We start from the raw sequence: 8445 nt of genomic DNA, 5'->3' as shown, positions 1-8445 counted from the left end.
ACAAGAATATATTACCTCTACCGTGCTACGAGTTTTCACTGACTCATATACCTTCTCGTTTCCCATCTTTATGGGTTCTGTCCCATATATTGCAGCCTTTAAAGCATCCAGCTCGGCTTTCCAAATGGGAGATTCACCTGCACATGGCTTAAAACAAATTAAATCCTCTAGAGGATCCTTAGTGAAAGAATCCTCTGCAAAATATTCAACAATATCATTTGCAACATCAGAAACGTCAATATATGTATCCTGCACATTTGTCATTAAGTTAGAAGTCACAACATAATTGGTTTTAACAACTAGAGGGGGAATATCCAATGAAAAAGGTAGCACATCATAATCATCGTCTTCAAAAAGGTGCATATCCTCTCTAGTATATGTAACAGAATCGCACTCGGGATCTGGGAGTGGGGAATAAACTTTAGGATTAAACTCGCGTGAAAAATTTTCTACCGTTCGAGTTTGTATATCTAAAAGTTGTTACATCATGGCCTTCATATCATTAATGTCAGCTTTCATACGCTTCTGCGACTCTGCACTATCTTGGGCTAAGTATTTAAGAAGCTCCCATTGCTCCTCATATAGCAATTCATTAAATTGCCATCCACAATTTTGCTTAATTCTAGCCAGTGTTACGCCATCAACACCATCATATATGATATGACAAATCTCCCATATATCAACATAATAGCCAGATTGATTGATGAAAGATGTTAACCTATCCCAATAAATATGCAATAATTCATGTTCAAATTGTGGGAAATAAAAGATGGTCATATTGGTGAGCTATTTCCTTGAAAAAGTTTCTACGCCTGCGAGAAGAAACACTACAAGAAAACATTGAGAATTTCTTCAAGGAACTAAAAGCTCCTTGAGACAGAAGGAAATAATCTAAAATCGAATAACAAGCGGTAAAATACACCGTTTCCCCGGCAACGGCGCTAAATTTGATAGGGTTAATGTCGTACCACCTCGATCAAAATATTCCCAAACGGACACTAAAAATGCAGATAGTGAAGTCAGGGGTGGAACCACAAGAAAACGTCACAAACTGCTTATTACCTATGGGTAGATTCTAAACTATTGGGTCACAAAGTTGATTATTTGATTTGTAGTAACTAAACGACTGTAAATTAAGACGATATCAAATATATAAAATAAGTATAGGGTTTACGGTTCACAATGAATATCAATTAGGGTATTTAGGTTCAATTAACTAATATGGACTGGCTCTCTAAGGCTATATGTCTTGTCGGTACTATATATCCTTTAGATCTGCACTCAGCATGCGGTCGCTATGAGTAAGTCGTTCTACCTGGTTATTGTAAGCCTTTCTTAGCATTAATCCGGTCGGCAATAATACTAATTCACGACACTAACTAATTAAACCCAGCCGGTAATTAATCAATTAGATTGATAAACAAAAAATAGGCGATAGTCGATCTAAGCAGCTAATAAATTCATTAACCCCAATTAATATTTATCAATCCCCTTCAACCCTAGATGGAGAATTAGCTATGCATAACAATAGAAAGAACGATAAACATAATTAAAGAAAACATAAGAATAGAGATTAGAAATACCGAACAATGATTAATTGGAAGATTAAAGGTATGAACGATCTTGCAAGCAATAATATAAAAGAGTTTGTAGAGAAGAAACCTAAACTAAACTAAACTAGGGTTTTAGAATAGTGAAAATCATAACCTAATTATTGTGTACGAGTTTCCTATTTATACTATTACATAATAACTAATTAAACTGATTTAAGGAAAGTTTCATAAAAACTGCGCCAAACTAGATACTCGATCGATTATTGAAACACCCGATCGAGTGACTTCAACAACTTCAGCTTCTTCGTGTCTTCTTCTCTTCTTGTTTTCGTCTTGCCGACTCCGCGGTGCTCCATTTTACTCGTTTTCTCCACAAATGCATCCAATCTGCATTAAAACACCAAAAAGCGGAAGTATCGACATTTCTATTATAAACGGCATATAATTAACATATTATAACAGAAAACCGTCTCAAAAGAAACTAAGGGGAGTCATAATTGTGTATATAATTATGACTCATCCGTTTGCGTTTTTATAATAATTATTATTATTATTATAATAATGATGATAATGATGATGACGAAGATGATGATGATGACGATGATGATGATGATGATAGTAGTAGTAGTAGTAGTAGTAGTAGTAGTAGTAGTAGTAGTAGTAGTAGTAGTAGTAGTAGTAGTAGTAGTAGTAGTAGTACTAATAATAATAGTAGTAATAATAATAATAATAACAACAACACCAACAACAACAACAACAACAATAACAACAACAACAATAATAATAAAAATAATAAGGGTTGAGTTCCAGTGAGAACGGCCTTATTTTGAGAACGGTGAGGACGGATCTCAGCCGTCCATTAATCTAATCTGACGGCTCTGATATGACGCACGTCATTACCAGTGCATCTGAGCCGTCTATGGAGAAAATATACGCTTAAAATTATAGAATATGACAATCTTTAAAACATTCCATAAAAAGAAGGATACGAAAGTACACATCTGCACAAAATCAAATTTACGGAACAAAATCGATTGATTTCATCATAATTATATTCATTGATTTTAAATTCATCTGCAATATTTGATAAACTCATCATTTATCTTCTTCGTTCGTCTGCAAATTTCGATTAATTGCAAAGAACATCGCGCAATATCAACAAACATTGGCTAAGTTGATTTCCATTAATCTGCAGTTGTTCTCTTCTTCAATCAATACAAATGTATGTTGAATCAGATTTATTTAATTCGTTTCTCAATTATTTTGCAGGTCTTAATAATGACGTGTCTTATGGAGAATACACTATGCAAATAAATATCCGATCAGTTTAATTGTAATGTGCATTATTTGTAGTTATAATGTGCATGTAATCTTAGAAATGATGTCATTATAAATTTTCCCTTTTTTTGAGATGAAAAGACTCAACTGTTCAGAATGACTAATATATACACTGCAAATTGGTTTATGATGGTTAATGTTACTAAAAAAGAATATGTTTTACAAGTTACATGTGTTAAAAATTAAAAAATTCAAGTAAAGACGTAAATTAAATTGAAAATGCACATTATATTTTTTCAAAATGTACATTGTATTATATACAAAAGAACATGTTCAATTAATTATTAACTAGTGAATTCATACTACTGTTCATTGAAGTGAAATGTCCTATCAGTTTAAATGTAATGTGCATTATGTCTAGTTATAATGTGCATGTAATCATGACCTTATCCATTACTGTTTCCAATATAACATTAGTCTAAAGTCTGAATTTCAATATAGCGTTAATTAATGGACATATACTTAAAAATTTAACTTACGTAAGCAAAAAAAATAAATTCAATTAATTAAAAAAATTAGATTTACAATGCACATTATATTATTTGAAAATGTACATTTTATTATTTACATAGGGACACTAAAAGATAGGGAAATAAAAGATAAGGAACTAAAAGATTTAAATAATTACTAAGATTATGATGTGACTGTTGATCTTTGACGGTTTTTCAAACATGTGTTTGTGGTGAAATGACACAACTGTTGCAAGAATTAATTACTTCTACTCCTCTAAACCACTATATAAATAAACGAGTCCAACAATAAATTTACATGCAATCCTACTTCTTCATCATTATCTCAAATCAAATTATTTACTCTTCAATAACAAAAATGTCTCTCTCTCAATGCTGCACACCACACTACCAAAATCATGACGACAAAAATAATTTTATCAACTGTTATAATGTCTGGAAAAAAGGCCAGTTCATTAATAAATGGATTGACGATGACGATGCTCATGCCATTCAGATGGCTGAACCATCAGACACCATGACTTTTCATCCATTTTTGGGAAACCCACACACTGTTTCTCTGATCTTTGATAGATTAGAGAAGCAAGACAAAAAAAATATGGCCGAGGTCTGCAAGATATGGTCATCTTCGTTCCTTATAGGAACCGATACCACAAAAGTGGACATTGATTATCAGCAACAGTTGGTTGCTGAAAATAATAGGGGAGTTCTTTCTCTAACGAGGGGAGGGACATTGGTGGAAAGATTCTGTCTTTACAGAAGTTTTTCCACTAGAATAGAAAAAATTGCCCATCATAAACGACAACTACAACAAGAAGAAGAAGAAGAAGAAGAAAGAAAGAAATTATAGGTTGTATGATGATAAATATGGCACTGAGGGTTATTATGACTCTGACTGCTGGATTAATTTCCCATATATTATTTCTAGTTGTGTTTTTTTTTCTTGTTTCGAAAGCCTTAAATTGGCTTTGTTTTGAAAGCCTACAATGGCTTTTGTAAATATTCTTATTATTAATGAAGTATTATTATATGATTTATTTATTTGTTTACTACTCTGCATCAAACACTCAATTCATTTTATATAATCTAAATCGAAATCCACATAAATACTTCATAGAAAGCTGATTACATATAAATAATTTTGCAAATGAACATTATCAGTATAATAAATGTTCCTTTAAAATCATGACAATGGACAAAATGTTCCTTTAAAAGCATGACAATGGACATCTGCACGAATACATCATTTTATAAGCGTTAATTAGTTAGAAGTAAAATTGTTGGTGTTTATTACCCTGAATTTCCACTGAAGAAATGTCCTATCAGTTTAATTGTAATGTGCATTATCTGTAGAAATGTCCTATCAGTTTAATTGTAATGTGCATTATTTGTAGTCATAATGTGCATGTTATTGTAATGTGCATCATCTATAGTCTTATGGAAAAAACACTATTCGAAGAAATGTCCAATCAATTTAATTTTAATGTGCATTATCTGTAGTCATAATGTGCATGTAATTGTAATATGCATCATCTGTAGTCTTATGGAAAAAACACTATTAGAAGAAATGTCCTATCAGTTTAATTGTAATGTGCATTATCTGAAGTCATAATGTGCATGTAATTGTAATGTGCATTATCTGTACTCTTATGGAAAAAACACTATGTGAAAAAATGTCATATGAGTTTAATTGTAATGTGCATTATCTGAAGTCATTAAGCCAATACATTATCGTGGTATCAACCGGATCTAGTCATTATCAAAGGTTATTTAATAATTGGTTTACTTGTATAACTCAAAAAACAAGTTTCTTCTATTTAAAATTGTTTTACATATCTTCAGGACTCTAGCACTAAAAGGAGGTTCGAGAACCTAGACGTATCAAAATGCTGCAGCAACCTAGCAAGGTATTTATTCCTTGTTTCATTGGCATTTGGACTGATTCTTAGTGTCCTTATAGGCTTGTATGGGAATACTTATACCATATATATTATTGACTTCTATTAATGAGCCGACACTAGACATTCTCTGAAACTTGATTGTGACCACTTGAACTTGTCTTTAAAGAAGATATTGGTAATTAGTTATTCAATTGTCCCTTGGATGGAGTTTATGTGGAATAAAAGTAAAATATTAATACAACTGCGAGCTCTACAGATTAGTCGTGGAATTTGAATTTCGAGCATTAAGAGTTAGGCTCGTGGAGGAATCTATGCATTCAATCAATAACGCTGCCAAGATTGCCAACTAATTATCTCCAAACTAATAACTTGCTTGTATTGGTGATGGAAGTTTCATTCTATATTCTGGATAATAATAGCTTTCTGTATGGAAATTACTTTACCTACCGACATAAATAAAGAGTTGCTATGTTAAAGGCTTGCTTCTACCACCATATCAGGCTATCAGACGTAGTATACTGGATCATTTGTGAGAGAATTAGGATATGCGAGGGGATTGTTGCAGTGTTTTATCATTAATTTTTACATAACTACTTCACTTTGTGTCTCTCGTGGCATGTATAAGAATAAAGCAGCACTATAATATATGGTTGAAAGTAGAAGTTGGAGAAAGAGTTGGGCCGGGTCACTGTTAGTAATGATCACATTCACAAATGACATTTTACAACAAAAACAAGAAGTTAGATTTCACATCAGGAAATTCGAATTTAGTCAATCCAAGAAGAGAAGTAGTTAGTTTAAAGGTGGTTAAGGACTTAAGGGTTGTATTTATTAGTATGGCGGAAGTTGAGATGAAGTCTCTCCCTCTTTGTTTTTGGCCATAGCAGGCTATTGAACTTTCCACTTCCAAGATCAGTAAGCATGGTCACTCTAAATGTCACTTTGTCGTTGTCACTATTTTCAATTGTAAGAAGTTTGTAGATATTGTTCCTTATCCCCACAGCCGTGATGTAATAGTCCTCTGGTGCCTAATACTTTTATTTCTGATTTCAATGTCGTGAAAGCGTCATTCTGCAATGTTTTTAAAGATAGTACCTTTTATTGTTGATCTTAGGTTCCATATGTTGATCATATTGACGTATCCAAGGAATGGCTTTGTCGCTTGAACTGTATCACTTTCTTTTATCCTTTGTGTGACATCTTTAGTATTTCAGTTGTAGGTTAGTCTGCTTACTGTACAACGGTTATTTTGTTTGTTAAACACCTAACTTTTCATAGTAAAAAGTGTGTGTTTAACAAATCAAAGGGCCATCTCACGGCTTAAGATGGTGTTATTTGTTTCATTATGAATATAATTGTTAGGATGCATAGAGAAAATTGCAGATATTCATGCTGTGTTTTTCGTTTGATATATCAGACATCAGGTGAGAGACTCTAGAGGATTTTCACCCAACAAAGGGAGGGAATAATAATCAGGGCATCTGAAGAGCAAATCAGAGCTCTGACCCATGATGAAGGCAACACTAAATGGCCTTTCGGAAGCAAAGGCAAAAGGGACTTTAGTCCGATAAAACTCTTAAGGCAACATCTTAAAGAGGCCAATGAATTTGGAAGGCTGTTTGAAATCGATACCAGTGGTCAAAGAGTGCTCCAAGACTTTCAAATAGCCGTATCTTTTGCTAACCTCACTCAGGTTAATTTCCTTGCGTAAGGTACCTCTATCATCTTTCATTGCGTATGTAGAGCACTTGAGTTAGAATAGTATGTTTAAACAATCCTTATATTTGTGCAGGTTAAAGACTTTCGTATAGCCAAGAAGAGGCGTGCATAGGGTATTATACTGGTTTTGTGGGTAAGTACAATTCTTTCTCATTTAGCTTTTACACAAGGATTTTTTTTTACATTCCCACTTGAAGTTTAAGAGTAAAAACTTTTCCACCTTACTGTTTCACTCACATAAACATTTCAAAGAATGTTCGATTATGCTTGGTAGGTCATTTACATCTGTTTTATAGGCGATGGTCGCTGATCGATATGGCCAAGGGCCTGTTATTATCTTCGGAACAACAAATGTATTAGTATTATGAACATCCATTTTCGGAAAGTTGTTATTATTTGTTGTTTATCAAACTATATTATGTAATCTCTCTTAGCTGGTGATATCATTTTCTAAATTCACGGTCGTTTTTAACACACTTTTTGGTTTAAGTACAAACTTTTGGATAGCAATCACAAGAATAATTTTGTTGAGAATTTTCAATGGGATATTAAGGCGTGATACTTTGATTGGTAGCGAATTGGGAATGTTTGTGCGCAACCCTTAATTTTGTGTTTGTATTTTATAATGGAAATTTTGTTTGGTTTGAAGTTTGAACGACTTAGAGTTGGACCCTTGACGTTGCAGTATAACTAAAAGGCGGTGGGGTGGGACTTTAGAGGGATCATCACTAGGATTCAGGTGACCTAATTGTATGTTGTTCTCCTTCACATATTTACAGTAGTTTCACAAGAAGGGGGAGTGAGAGGGAAAGGGAGACGGAGAGGAAATGGGTGAATATGTGAACAAGCGAGATAAGGAGGAAGGGAACACATGTTAGAATTACAGAACATAGGACTCAAGTGAATGTCCCATAGATATCATGTACTCGTTGGGACTAAGTAGCTAACATGGCAACATTTGCAGAAGTAGGTAATAAAAATCCATATAAGCTTATGATGAAAAACTACTTATGGAGTATAATTACTATTTTGTATCATACTTTTTTCAGAACCACGACGGAAATAGATTGTTAGATTTGGTTTTTCATACTTTTGTTTCCAATAGCTTGCTAAGTATAATTACTATTTTGTACCAAATTTTGTAGTAAGTCAATCAAGCTCTAACAATTGAAATGAAGTTTGTCTTATACAGGTTTGTTCATGATGTCAACAAATGCTTCTTGGAGATTAAGTACACATTTGACATCCGCAAGGACCGAAAGGAATAAGAGTCTCAAGCTGTTGATTGATTATTTCTCGAGTAGCTGATTAGTTACATGTAACATTGAGTTTGACCTCGTCCTATATCATTATTCATGTCTCGTGTTTTGTTTACATTCTTTTCCCAGTGTGAACTTCGTGAGTGTGATGAACCCATTGCGGTGAATCTTATTAAATTTTGTGCATATGGGAATAGTCAATGGA

General features: G+C 33.3%; 1 long non-coding RNA gene across 1 annotated transcript; it reads left to right on the top strand.

Moving 5' to 3' along the window:
• Positions 1–6741: 6741 nt before the first annotated feature.
• Positions 6742–8245, top strand: LOC141633981 (uncharacterized). Its single transcript, XR_012538737.1, has 3 exons — positions 6742–6974; positions 7055–7114; positions 8174–8245. It is a non-coding gene; the product is annotated as an uncharacterized LOC141633981 (long non-coding RNA).
• Positions 8246–8445: the final 200 nt, after the last annotated feature.

The sequence above is a fragment of the Silene latifolia genome, chromosome Y, assembly GCF_048544455.1.
Source record: "Silene latifolia isolate original U9 population chromosome Y, ASM4854445v1, whole genome shotgun sequence".
Taxonomy (NCBI): Eukaryota; Viridiplantae; Streptophyta; class Magnoliopsida; order Caryophyllales; family Caryophyllaceae; genus Silene; species Silene latifolia.
The sequence above is the reverse complement of the archived record's forward strand: the minus strand, read 5'-3'. Positions and strand labels throughout refer to the sequence as shown.